Source organism: Harpegnathos saltator, unplaced genomic scaffold (genome assembly GCF_003227715.2).
Source record: "Harpegnathos saltator strain DR-91 unplaced genomic scaffold, Hsal_v8.6 scaffold411, whole genome shotgun sequence".
Taxonomy (NCBI): Eukaryota; Metazoa; Arthropoda; class Insecta; order Hymenoptera; family Formicidae; genus Harpegnathos; species Harpegnathos saltator.
The window spans coordinates 12,454-27,750 of record NW_020230219.1 but is presented as its reverse complement, the minus strand read 5'-3'; positions in this window follow the sequence as shown (position 1 = coordinate 27,750).

Genomic DNA, 15,297 nt, shown 5'->3' with positions numbered 1-15,297 from the left:
AGTTTCCATTAGGGTATAGCGGTAACGCGGTGGTAAGACGGTTTGACTCGAGAGCCAAAGGTCCCGGTTCGAGTACAGCAGGGTCTACAGAGCTTTTTCGAAACTTGTGACGTCGATACTTTCCATATGTAGACGATATAGTTAGTTTCCACCAGGGTATAGTAGTAGCGTAGTGCTAAGACGCGTGACTCAAGAGCCAAGAGAGGTCCCCAGGTTCGAATCTAGCAGGACCTACAGAGTTTTTTCAAAACCTGTGACGTCGATACTTCCTGTATGTAGGCTAATATAACTAGTTTCCATCAGGGTATAATAGTAGCGTAGTGCTATGACGCGTGACTCAAGAGCCAGAGGTCCCAGGTTCGAATCTAGCAGGACCCTTTACAGAGCTTTTCCAAAACCTGTGACGTCGATACTTTCCGTATGTAGGCTATTATATAACTAGTTGCCATCAGGGTATAGCAGTAGCCGTTAGTGGTAAGACGGCGTGACTCAAGAGTCAGAGGTTCCAGGTTCGAATCCAGCAGAGCTACACAGAGTTTTTCCGCAAATGCAATATGCAAATTAAGTAGTTGATCAAGAGCCAGAATTGCCAACTCCTCTAATAATGTCGGCCATAATTTGCTTATTTCAAAAGTCGATTAGTTTTTGCCTGTGGGGAGGTATGGCCCGTCAAAACATTCCCTCTCCACTCGACCCGCCGGCGCCGATGGGCGTGGTTTAGCGGCGCCGGCGGGTCGAGTGGAGGGGGAATGCTTTGACGGGCCATACTTTCCCACATACTACTGAAAGAATACGAATAGAAAGTTAGTCGGGTGAGGGGGAACGAGAGCGGTCTGGCGAGTTAAGGGGAGTGGACAGTTCGGAAAAAGGGGCAGAAGAACAAGAAATTGATAGGATTAAGGGGGTGGACGCGCGTGTAGGAGAAGAAGAAGGAGCAGGGGATGAACGTTAAGGGACAATGTAGGGTGGTATATAGAGGAGTGACGGATTTGAGTTATAGTTGGTTTCTAATGAAATATTGATAATCGCTCGGAGGTATTGAGCGTTAGATTCTATTGCAGCGGGATCTCTGGTTTCAAAAATCGATTCGAACGAGTGGAGAACTCTTTGAATAGTCACAGTGGTATAATAGTAGTGACCCACTGAAAATGGATTCAATAATAACGGATGGAATTAATAAAATGGTGATATAAAGGTAGAGAATAAATAAAACTTACTGTTAGTTCAAGATGATTTGTACAGGAAAAGAGAACAAGGGCTGTCACTTTGTGTGGGTGTACCTCCCAGGATCTCTCAGGATCGGTTCAGTGCCCACACTCAACGTTACACACAACAATTCGTTGATAATTATTGAGAATGATGAAAATTTGTCAAAAACCGAGTGACTGGATATTAACTTGTCACAGTCTGAATGTCTGAATAATTTGTATGTCTGAATGATTGAATGACTGAATATCTGGATGACTGAATATCTGGATGACTGAATATCTCAATGCCTCAATATCAGAAAATACTCGAAATCTGAATGCCGAACTTGTAGCTCTGATCTGGGTGCTGGTCAGGCGAAGAATGAATTCACCTTTTCGTTTAATTAGAAATGTCACCTCGGTTGAGAGAGTGGGATTTTGGAAGTTGCGTCAGGCTCCAAAGTTTATGTCCAAATATGGGTATAGGATTTTGTTGCAAACTTTTCAGAGGTGGGGTTTTAATAGGGTTCTTAAATAAATATGATAAAGGATCGAATATCTATGACAGTAAAAGACTTCAAAGTTCCGCTAGGGTTAGTCAGAGATTGTGCGCGATAAAAATTTATGAATAACGTGGGAAACGCATGAGTTTCTGGAGATCAAAGGTTAGTAATATCATATAACAGCATGAAAGATTGTCTGGTCAGTCCGTTTTCAAAGAAAATTGTTGCTCCGAACAGGAAGTTATTTAAGGTTATTTGGAGAGGAAATATATGGCCAAAATGACTCAGCGAATCTTTTCCGACGGAAATAGAGGAAACTCCGGTGATTAAAGCAGAGAGAAAAAAAGAGAAATCTGTGTTTGTGACGTCACTGTTCTCGGAGGGTCGCGGAACATAAACATTTGGTCATATAATATAAAATGCAATCCGCCCTACTTGACAACAAATTCAAAGTACGCGGAGTCCGCAAAACGTAACACATGAGAGGTGAATTAACTGGCATATTAATTGGTGATAATGGCTATCCTTACCTGCCATTTCTCCTGACCCCTGTTCTCAATGCAACAATAAATGAACAAGAAGCATATAATCATACTCATAGAAGAACAAGACTAATTGTGGAGAGAACTGTTACGTCCTAGAAGAGGAGCGCAACCTTTTCGTTCGCAGGAAAGGCGAACCTCGTTCGTACACGCGTGTCAGTGAACGGGTCAGGGACCCGACGGGTCCCTTTACTCGGACACCGACGTACGACGAGCGGTCCGTTTTTCGGTCAAGGACGCGAGTCCCTTTACTGGGGATAGGATCATGAGTTGACTGTTGGAAGGTGGGGTGATTTTGAAATTAATTGATGAAATTAACTATTAACAGATTTATTAAAATAAAGATGACAAAATGATATAGCCGTACGGTTTGAATTAGCAAATTTATTAATAATAGTATATAACGGCGCGGTTTGAATTTTTACAGATTTATTAAGATATATTTAGACGAATATATTTAGAATATATTTAGACGAATGAGTGTATGTGTGTGTGTGTGTGTGTGTGTGTATGAAATGGAAGAAGAAAAGGATGGGACAGAGAACGAATATGAATAGGAAATTAATCAGGTGAAGGGGAACGAAAGTGGTATGGCGAATTTAAAGGAGTGAACAGTTCAGAAAAAGAGACGGGAGAATATGAAATTGAAGGGGTAGAAGGAGTGGATGCGCGTGGGGGAGACGAGGAAGGATTAATATGTAGACGTCGGAGTAGGAAAGGAGGTAGGAGTATCGGGTCTGGATGAAAGTCTGTTTCGAGTGAAATATTTATAAGGGAACGGAGAAATTGTAATTGATGTTCGAATTCGTATGGATTTCTAATCCCGTACACCGTCTCAAAGAACCGAAGGACTTGTTGGATGGATACCACGGAATGGTGGTAGTGGCCCACTAAAACCGTAATTCCACAAGAGTGGAATTAGTAAGAATGGAGGTAAGAAGGGTAGAATAGTAAATAAAACCACTTACTGTTGATTCACGCAAGAAAAGGAGTGGTTGAAATAGTCTGCGTGGGGTCCTAATTTCGGGTTATTCACTCCCAACAGGCAGCTGCTTCTCTTTTTTTTTGTTTTTGGAAGGTTGGCGAGATCCCACTAAAAGTAGTATTCGTGGAAACACTGTGCACTTGCCACACTTGAGTCACGGTTTATCAAAATCTGAATATCTGAATTAAGTCTAAACCTAAGTCCGAATCTGAGTACGACTTTTTCGCCTCCGTATGTTCTTCTCGCGGAGGCGGATTACCGCGGTTTTTATACCAATGATCGGAGGCAGAAGCTATCAGGGTGGGTAGAGAGAGGGCCCTTTGAGAAAGGGGTGAAACCCTAAGGAGAACCCAATGAAGTTAAAGATTTTGTTACTAATTTTTATTATTGGTCCTGGTTGACAGTAGTGGGAAAAAGTCTTAGCCATTAGCGAAGTTAAAAGACATCGTGGGAGGAGACAGTTAGTTCTAGAAGACGTGAATATAGATGGGATAAGGGGTGGAGCGTGGATGTCTCATAGTTTTGGGTGGATAGGTTATGATTAGGCGCGACAAGTATGATGGTGGTGGATTTTTGTGAGATAGAGAAATATATACAAGTGGCTAGCTGGAAAAGTCAAGATGCCATAAATCAAAGGCTGAGATCAGATTTTACGACTATCAGTGAAGTAAACTTTGTTGGTTAACTAATAGGGCACATATGGTTTTGGATTGGGAAGATGTGAGTTTCAAGTTTTAGATCAGGAATGCTCTGAGTTGCTTTGTTTTACTGAAGGTTTGTTAGCGAGGAGTTTCAAATTTTTATAGCTAGGACGACGGACACACTTGGCGAACACTACCCAGATATAAACTTTAAACGAAGACGTAGATTTTTACAACAGGGCACTGTTTCCTATTATGGAATTTTCCCGAATCGCCTTTCATTTGGCGCGACGGCTGTTCACCAGATGGGTCTGTTTCCTAATTTATATTTATATATGTATATATTCCTATTATAGTTATATTAGGAGAATATAAATCCGCGAGAGGAAAAGACAATTTTGTTAGTTAAATCTGCAGGACGTAACAAAGGTTTTGCTTTGCATATGGTGGGAATGGAAAGGTGTATTGTATTACGAGTTGTTACAGCCGGGTGAAACAGTAACGGCAGATTGCTATCAGCAATAATTGAGCAATTTGAGCGATGCGTTTGAAGAAAAGAGGCCATTTAGTGGCAAAGGACGTCGTAAAGTGATACTGCTTCATGACAATGCCCGACCACATGTTGCGAAAGTGACTCAGGACCATATCTTTGCGTTAGGCTGGGAACTTCTCCCGCACGCGGCGTATATAGCCCAGACATGGCGCCTTCCGATTACTACCTATTCCGGTCTCTGCAGCATTTCTTGGCTGATACACATTTTGTGACACTTGAAGAGATACGAAAATGCATTGATGACTTTGTCGCTTCGAAGCCGGTGAGCTTCTACCATCAGGGAATTCGCAAGCTGCCCGAAAGATGGCAAAAGGTCATCGATGCAAACGGGGAATATTTCGTTGATTAATATAGTTTTGTTTGTTTTTAAATAAATTTTGAATTTTGCAAAAAAGGGCTCAGAACTTTTTTGCGCTCCTAATAGATGACATGTCACTGATACTTGGTGTTGGCAGAGAAAGGCAGATTTACGCGTTAAATTTCGTTTTCCACTATGTGAAAGACTTTTCATAAAAACATTGTGCAAATGCATGCATTATTGCAACTGTAAATACAGTAGCTGTAATATCTTTTGTGTATTTTAATATCGCATTTTCTTTGTTTGTATGTTTTGTCTGCATGACGCTTGCATGACATTACTATTATGTTCTTCCCTTTATGTTTGCTTCTTCCTTTCCTTATATCCTACCATTCCTTAGGAAATATAAACCAATGTCAAATAATTCCATTTCATAAGTGACTTATTCGACATTTGTTTATCATTTCCTCCTGATGGAAGAAACCACCACCTTCTCGCGGTTTCCATCGAGCAGTAACGTGGATTTACATATTCTTTTTTATTAAAACCATTAATATATACGACACAGTACATGTTTTTAAACACTGATTACTTACTTAATTACTAATAATTACTTTATTAATAGTTTTTCATTCTTCATGCATGCACAATACCACTGCAGTATTACATGCATAATGCATTTGCTTCATACTTTGGTATCATCGCAAGAAGAATGTTTACTCTTTTTCCAACTTCATTCTATCCATGTTGCTGGCAAAAAGTGGGTTTCCTAAACTATATGCTATAACTGTACACTGTTTTTCATCTATTTACGGTGATTTTTCACAAATAATTCGTTAAACTTTGTGTCAAATACAACTTGTGTTTAAATACAAACATGGTATTATTATATTTTTATTGAGTGGTGCACTGAACACTGAACTCAGAGCGCTGCCACTTATTTGGAATGGCCCACTTATTTCTCTTAAACAGGTTCATTGGATTAACAGTTGTGCTGTTCGACACTGCATCGAAAATACATGGGAAAACCGTTTCGCAAACAAGTGAATACATTCGAAGATATTATAATAGGCAAATAAATTACCTTTTTACTAGACTGCATATTTATTAATGCACTGTACATCATTTTAAATATAACATTGTTCTGAGTATTTTCTCATTCAGCGCGGCGAAACAGACATATTTTATGAATTTTTTTCGCACAAACAGAAGATTTCACGGATGTAATTGTTTTTGAGGATTGTTTAATACTGTTTGAAGAGTATTTGTTAATTCAGAGGATATTGCAACGAAAGCAAGAAGGTTTCATTTCGTACCTTCTTGACTTTGTTATAATACTTTTATAATATTTTATTCTACATCTTTGTACAACTTAAAATTATTCCTCAAATATTACTAAACAATTCCCAACAACAATCAAATCTATGAACCTGTCCGCCTCAGCAAAACAATTAATGAAATATATTTCATTTTCTCGGCGCGGAATATTATTAATATTGTTATTATAAACAATAATATTATTAATAATAAAATAATATTCATAATAATTTCGGCGCACCGAATAGGAAAAACTCAGCATCGTCATAGTCGCGCCTGCGACTCAGATTATAGCCGAGAAAGAATCAGCCTAATTCGCGTCGCTGAGCGAGAACGAGAGCGAGAAAGAGGAAAAGATATTCTCGCTCGTGTCGCCGAGCGAACATGAGAGTGAGAAAGAGGGAATGATATTCTCTTTCTCGCTCGGCGCGCTGACGATTGCCGAGCACGTGGCCGACACAGATAGATTGAGTCGGCTGTGGTGCGTGCGTGGTGGGGAAAATTCGTTGGCAAGCCCGTCACCGATTTCCCATCACTGGCTCCCATAGCTAGCGCGAGGCGTGACGCGAAAAGTGATATGCAACGCGTAGTTACCCGACATTTTCCCGAAAACTAGGTGGAGAAAATGTTGGTACCAACGAAAACCCCTGGGCAACACAATTTTAATTTCTGTGTATTAGTAACACTGCTGAAGTAGTAAGTCCACGAGTTCGCGGAGTCGTTTTGACATATGCGTACGTGTGTTGTGCCAAATTTAACATCTTAATTTAACATAAACATTTATTAGCAATAAAAATAAATTATATATTGTAAACGGACGACGTACAAAGGACATGAAAAATGAAGGTATTACAACTTTAGAAAATAACAATTAAAAGAAAAATAAGGAATATTAAAATGTTTATAAATGTACTTATAAATTTTTATTTTCCCACTAGTTGTGATAATTTATATAAAATTAATAGAAGATCTAACTCTTCTATTACGTCCTGCGAACTCCGGACAATTATTTAAAAAATCTTTTTTTTCATTTTCTCTCTTCTTTCGAACTTCTATTCGCTTAATATAACTATATAATAGAAAAATATATATATAAATATAAAATAGACAACAGACTCATGTGGCGAACAGCCGTCGCGCCAAATGAAAGACTACTCAGGAAAATTTCATAACAGGAAACAATGCCCTGTTGTAAAAATCTACAGGTCTTCGTCGAAGGTTTATATCTGGGTAGTGTTCGCCAAATGTGTCCGTCAGCCTAGCTATAAAATTTGAAACTCTGCGCTAACAAACCTTCAGTAAAACAAAGCAACTCAGAGCATCTCTGCTCTAAACTTGAAATTTACATCTTCCCAATCCAAAACCATATGTGCGCTATCAGTCAACCAACAAAGCCTACTTCACTGATGGTTATAAACTCTTATTTCAACCCTTGATTTACGGCATCTTGATTTTTTCAGCCGACCACTTGTATACATTTCTCTATCTCACAAGAATCCTCCACGCCTGTCGCGCCTAATCCATTCAGCCAATCATATAATATCCACCTAAAACTATGAGACACCCACGCTCCACCCTTCAGCCCTTCCATATTCATATCTCCAAAAACTAATCGTCTCCTCCCATGATGTATTTTAACTTCGTTCTTAATTCCTAATGGCCAAGACTTTTCCTCACTAGGACCAACTCACCCCTTCCTCAAAGGTCATTTCTCTACCCATCCTGGCGGGCCCTGCCTCCGATCATCAATATAAAAACCGCGACATACGCCTCCGCGGACATTCAGATTCTAAATTCAAAAAGTCAGACTTGCATTCGAACGCGTCCTCAGACTCAAATTCGTATTCGGTCTTTTGTTTCGGCAGCACACTCTTACATCCTCTTTCTTATGTTTAGGGACAAAAATTAAAACTTAGTATCAGTGCTATTGTGCCATAATACAAGTATACACGGTTTTGGACCTGAGCAACCAAAAGCTGTTTCTAAGGTAATTTGAGGCGCTGAATCCGAATCTTTAATTCGTTTTTTAAGATTGGTTCTAGTTTTCGAGATATTCAATAAATTCATTTTTTATTATTTTTGACAATTAATGGCTATTTTATTCAATTAAAAGTTATAAATCAGAAATGAAGAGCAGTAAAACTGAGTCGTTTGTATTGTTTGGGATCCGTTTCACGCATTAGAGTCCAACAGTAATCGCTCATCATGCCATCATCCCAAAATCCTTGGTATCGTCTTTCGATTTTCGCCATATCTTGGTGTAGCCGCTCTCCTTGCTCGTCGCTCGTATCGCCTAAATTTTCAGAGAAAAAATCGAGATGTGAATGCAGGAAATGAATTTTGAGAGACATCGAGCTTCAATCTTGCGATAATTTTGCAACAAATTGCGGATTATTTGCTTAAAATCCGGGGATTTGCGGTTACCGAGAAAGCTGTGAACAACACTTTGAAATGATGTCAATGCTGCCGCTTCATCGGGCGTTAAACATTTTGTAAAGTTCCCATCGGCCATTAATTTTCGAATATCAGGTCCGACAAATATTCCTTCTTTGATTTTTGCGTAGGACAATTTGGGAAACAACTTGATTAAATACTGAAAAGCCGGTCCCTTATGGTTGAGCGCTTTGACGAAGTTCTTGATAAGGCTAAATTTGATGTGAAGAGGTGGCAGGAAAATGTCCCGTGGGTTCACAAGTGGTGCAGAGGAGACGTTTTGTTTTCCTGGCTCATAATTACTACGACTTGGCCAATCCTTTCTCACATAATGATGGTCAATTGCACGGCTATCCCACAGGCACAAAAAGCAGCAAAATTTGGTGAATCCAGATTGCATCCCAATCAAGAGACCAATCACCTGTTGGAATAATATGTAAATCAATTAATGTTTCAGATTTAATTAGAATAAATTTTCAAACCTTTAGATCGCCACAAATTTTCCATTGATGCTCATTATATTTTATCTTGGCCAAGATCTTACGCATTGTGTCGTAGCATTCCTTCGTTTGTACTGCATGAGCAATCGGAATGGATGGTTTTTCATTTCCATTGTGTAGCAGAGCAGCCTTCAGGCTGTATTTCGAACCATCGATGAACAAACGCCATTCATTTCGATCATACGGTGTATTCATCACATCAAATAAACCGTTGATGTCATCGCAGAAACACATGTTCTCTTCTTTTTTGAAAAACGGTAGAAGCGCCTGATTTCTGTTTCTATATACAATGACTTTTGTTCGAGTGTCAAGATATTTCCACTCCTGCAACCGTGATGCAAGCAACTCTGCTTTTTGTTTCGATAAATTCAAATCACGAATCAAATCACTGAGTTCACTTTGCGAAATTAAATGCTTTTCTTCCATGACAAAATCACTTCCACTACTCGACGGCGATGAAGTCGAAGTTGCCTGGGCATTTGCACTTATACCTGGACAAACTAGCAATGGATCATTGCTCGTACGTAGAACTGGCTTGGACACTGATGATACGTCAGGATATTTATACTGTGCTGGTTTTTTTGCATTTATACCGACGACATTCATCAAGCAAAAGTAGCAATCATCTACATGATTTTTTGGTTCTCTCCATAGCATTGGCAATGAAAATGAAAAGTACACATTTTCACCGAGTGACCACTTGTACAGCTTTATTCTGCACGCGTTACAAAAACATTTCGGCACCCACGGCTTGTTAGTGTTTGCTACAGAGAAACCAAAGTAATGCAAATACGCATCTCTGAGCGCATTTGTCATTATTTTGCCGCTTTTCCCGAGCATATAACATCCGCAAACGTAACAAAAACACTTTGAATCGACTTTGCAACGCTGTCTCTGCATTTTTACACGTTCTTAAACAAAAAAAATACCATTCGAATACAATTAAAATGATTTTTCTAGCGACGCCCTCATGAGAGTCGTTATGACAGTGCAATTAGAACCAATCTTGACAAACGGATTGAAGATTCGGATTCAGCGCATCAAATAACGTTAAGAATCGTTCTTACCTGCTCGGGTCCAAAAGTTGACCGGAATTTGTAAACTTGTGTAATTGGACAATTGGAAGGGAGTCGCACAACCTATCCCAACCTACCGAGCAGGAGCCACCAATCGATTTATATCTTGTACATTTCTCGCACACCAGGAATCAGCAGTAAGTTTCATTTTCTTTACTTCTACCTTTTCTACCACCATCTTATTAATCCCCCATATTATTGAAATCCGTTTTAGTGGGTCATTATTACAACATAGGAATAACCCTCCACCACGTTTTCCGAACGTTCGAGTCAATTTTTGATACTAGCGATCCGGACCAACTTACGTCTCAGATCCACTACCTCCGAGCCATAGTTAATATAGCGTTAGGAACAGATTATCACCCGGATCCTACACTCCTATCCCCTTACCTTCTTCCTCGTTTTTCCCCTGGTATTCCGCCTTTTTCTCCTACACACGCGTCCCCGCCTTCAACCCCTTCGATATCTTATTCACCAGTTTCCTTCTCCGAACTATCCACTCCCTTAAATTCATCCGACCACTCACGCTCCCCCTCACCCGACTAACTCTTTACTCATATTCCTTCTTTTTTTTTATTATTTCCTCCTTCTTTCACTTCTCATACACGCACACATACACATACACAGTCATTTATCAATTGTATTAAACCGCGCCGTAATTCATTTTGTTATTATACTCATTTTAATAAATTTGTTTATATTTTATTTTCATCCAAGTGATTTCAAAGTCACCTCACCTTCCAACAGTTACCTCATGGTCCTATCCCCGGTAAAGGGACTCGCGTCCTTAACCGAAAAACGGACCGCTCGTCGTACGTTGGTGTCCGAGTAAAGGGACCCGTCGGGTTCACTGACTCGTTCACTGGCACGCGGATACGAACGAGGTTCGCCTTATTCGCGAACGGAAAGTTGCGCTCCTCCTCTAGGACGTAACACTTCATTATCTTCTATTTCCTTCCAAATTTTTAAAATGTTATCTTCTTTTTTTCAGGATATTTTGTTTCCTTCGTGCCCAAAATTTCGGATGTCTTGCGAAACTCCGAATATGCTTGTGATGTTCAGAAAGGTAAATTGTAAAAAATATTGTATTTTAAGAATAGTAAAAATAATATGGGATAAATATTTTCAAAAGCGTTCAATACGTACCTAAAAATTCGACAAGTGTTGTATGTTTTTTCAGGCCTGACCGAAGCTCTCGATTGTATCTTTTGGAGAATATTATTAGTTTTGTGTATTTGTTGAAAAACACAGAAGGAATCGGGCTTAAAACCGTTTATTCACGTCTCTTCATAATAATTTAAAAATGACTGTAAATACCTGCAATCGTTGAAGATAATTGTGGATATCAATTTGAAGCCTTCTTCTATTAATGTATGTGGTAAATAAGTCAAAGATATTAATAATTTTGTCGCACCCCAACTAATTTTATTGTCGTCACCTTTTAAAATGCCATATTTGCTAGCATTATGTACTAACGCCTATAATGAGAAATGTACATGATTAAAATTGATGTGTATTATGTTAATTAAGTATATTGTTGTTTTTTATGATCCGATTTTATTACCTGACTGTAATGGAAGAAACAGCCAATGATTCTAGTACTGGGAAAAACTGTATGTAAAGCTTTTCGTTCTGCTTTTTCGAAGTCACATATTGCTGTATCAGGTGTTAATTTTAAAACATCGGTAACTTTTGTTAAGACATCAATATAATGTTGTGCAGTGCATCCTTCCATTATAGCATAGACAATTGGAAGTGTCTAAAAAATTTAATAATATATTTACGTATATTTGCAATATAGAGTGCCTATTGTGATTAGGGGAATTAATTATTTAAAGGATAAACTAATAAACTAATTATTTTCTTTACTCTATTGTCGTGTCTAATGACAATTGTCCACAATTGACAATTCGTATTTTGCAGTTGGAGTACAGTGGCGAACGTTCCATCAACAAAAATGATTAATTTTTCCTTTATATGATTGGTAATGGAATTTGACAAAGCTTTATCAATAAAAATAATTACTTTTGTTGCATCAATTTTCACTATAATATATGTTCTACAATTAATGATTCTGCTTCATTAATCTGTAGAAATTGCTTCCAATTTTCGTTTTCTAAGCAAAAACGTAATTCGTTAAGATTTTTAGCAATTCCACAAATATTTTTCTTTTTGTTACGTTCTATTGCTCTTTCCACATTATCAACGTTTGTGAAATCTAGTAAATGATCATATCTAAAAATAAATGTACAAATTATGAATTATAAATATAGCAGCTAGTCTTTACCACAACAATTTATTATTCTCAATTTTATCGTTTCGAACTCACTTTGAGATAATTTTATTTTTTATTTCTCTAGTTGTTTCAAAAGACTGTGATGCTTTAATTTCTTTTTTCATGTCAGTCAATTGAATTGGTTTCTCGTGCCCATTGTGTTTTTCACTTAATATATATTTTCCATTTATCATTTTTAAGCGTGCTAAGCACCGCACATCTTTGTTTTTGCGAAAACTACAATCATAATACCTACGAGACAATTATTTGCAATTACATACACCAAATATAATCCAATGTTCTTTTATACTGATTGTGTAAATGAGTAAAAAAATGTTATGAATAATTTTTATAGAACTATATCAAGAATGTGATAAAAATTGCAATTATTTCTCATATATAAATAACTAAGGCTCAAAAAGAAATATGACAGTATACGTAGAAAATTATTAAATTTGTAACGGCCGAACTCCGCTGTTCGGTCGTCGCTACGCGTTTCGCGCGGATAATGCTCGTCGGAGTCTGGGTTCGAGGAGGAGTAAAACAGCGAGACACTTGAGGATGGTAATATAAAAAGTTTAGATTTATTCTATGCTTACTGAGATACAAGAGTTCGGCCCCGAAGGCGTTGTCGCGGGTCGCGTCTATTAGGCGCGTCGGTACAGTACGGTGCGGTGCGGTGAGCGGTACACGCGCGCGTACGGACGGATAGGCCGCGCGGAAGGCGGGGCCTATTGCACGACGTGTGTAGACGGTAACGACGGTAACGGCGCGGTGATCGGTCTCGCTTCGCGATGCTGGGCGTCTCGGACAATTATCGCCCAATACTCGTCTCACAATCGCTCGCGTATAGATGGTCGCCGCACCGGAGATTTCGACTCTCGGTCGGACGTACGCACGCAAGTCGCGGAAGACGCGAAATGATTTTGTCCGTCGGGGCCGAGGGCTCTCGACAGAGAAGGCGTACGCACCTTCCCTTTTCCCTATGTTCGCGGAGGAAAGCGACCAAGTGCTGCGTACACTCAGCGGAGACGACGGACACACCGTACCGAGTTCTTGGTCGCTAGACGGATCGCCTAAAGGCTGAGTATGCTCAGCGGAGTTCGCCGACGGACGAACCCCTGACTCAAGGCGGCAGGTAAAGGCGAGAGACTGCCGAGTACGCTCGACTGCGAGCACGCGCACGCACGAGCCCAAGAAGACGGGAGACGGCCAAGTATCGAGTACGCTCGATCGAGACTGCGGACGCACAATCCCGTGTTCTTAGTCGCCAGTCGAGTAGTCGGAAAGCGGAAGGCAGAGCGAAACGGTCCGGATATTCTTTCCTTCAGCATAGAGCGTCTGGATCGAACGGCGGTACGGATCGGTCTGGTGTCTAGAAGCTCGATCACCGCCGTTTTATAGTTGTTCGCGCTACGATTGATACAGCGGCGATCGAGCGGCGCGCCTATCGGCGCGAGGCACGGCGACGGCGCGAGATAGCGGCGCGCGATCGTTTCGATAGCTTAAGGGTGGCGCAAAGCGCCGTTCTTCGGCCCGATAGGTGGTCGGTCGGGCCGGTAGTAACGAGGTGCATTTGCGCCTCGTTACAAATTTACAAGCTGCTCTTTCAATTTTTTACATTATTATCTCATAATTAATTTCACTTTGTTGATAGTTTCTGCTCACTTTGTATCTCTGTAAGATTTATTGAGATGGAAATGATATCCCTAGGCAAAGTTATATTTTCTTTTTTCTGCCATATCAATTAATATGCACACTGACTTTAGACACAATAAAAGAAATAATGCCATGCTGTTTGATTGTAAAATAACAATCGGGAAAAACAAAAAAATTACGAATATATATATATATATATATGTTTACATAGAGTATTTTAGGGGGACCGAGAATAAAGTCTCAATATTTTTGTATACATAGGTATACATTGGTCTGAAGACGTGTACATTAAATGAATAAATTGAATGTATACAGTATATGAAGAGTTATTCAGGAAAATAAGTATTTTTTATGTAAAGTATTTAAACAGTACTTTCCAACTTTTATATAGCATATATTAACGGTACCAATATATAACCTATCAAATCATAAACGTGTAGCCAACAAGCTAAGATTCACACCTCTGATTTCACTAAAATTCAATTACCTTACGTATTTTGACGTGTAAAATCCGAATCTCAAAGTTAAAATCGTCGTTCGGCTAAAGTTGACGGCAACTTTGACCGAGACTGTCCAACGATTTGGTATTTTCTAGGCATAATATTATTGTGATTTAGTTCTAATTTAATATTTTATTTCGCCTCTCAATAGCTTCTCAACATTTGTTGTTCCTATTGTCATAAATTTCATTGCAGCAGAAATTTCTCAATTTTAACAATTTTTTTCCTAAATTCTCGTTCACTGTATAGACTCACACTTTTCCATGTATAATATTGTAGTGATGGAGTTCTAATTTATTATATTTTGTCATAGTTTGTCCCTTGGTCGTTGCCCACGGTATGATGTCTTTTGTACTTTGTCGTTAATTTCATCGCAATCAATATGTATTGATAATGAATATATGAATTTTTATCTCAAAGCTGAGATTACACAGCGATTCGTATTTTTTAAGCATAATGTCATTGCGATATAATTCCAATTTATTATTTAAGTTTGCCTCTCAATCGCTTTTTAAGATGTCTCGTGTCTTATATGTAAAATGTAAAAGATTGAGACATTTCTACTGCAATAAAATTGATGACAAGGTGTAGGTGACAACACATGTTGAGAAGCAATTGAGAGGCCAAGTAAAATAATAAGTTAAAACTATAACACAATGATATTATGAAAAGCGCGAGTTTCTGGATAGTCTCAGTTCAGAAATATAAATTCTTAAAGATTAAAAGATATAAATTCTTAAAACGCTACTCATTGGTTAATTCAAATGCAGATTCGTACCTAGTATTTATTAATTTTTCCCAAAGTTCCTGCTCATTATACCGACTTGC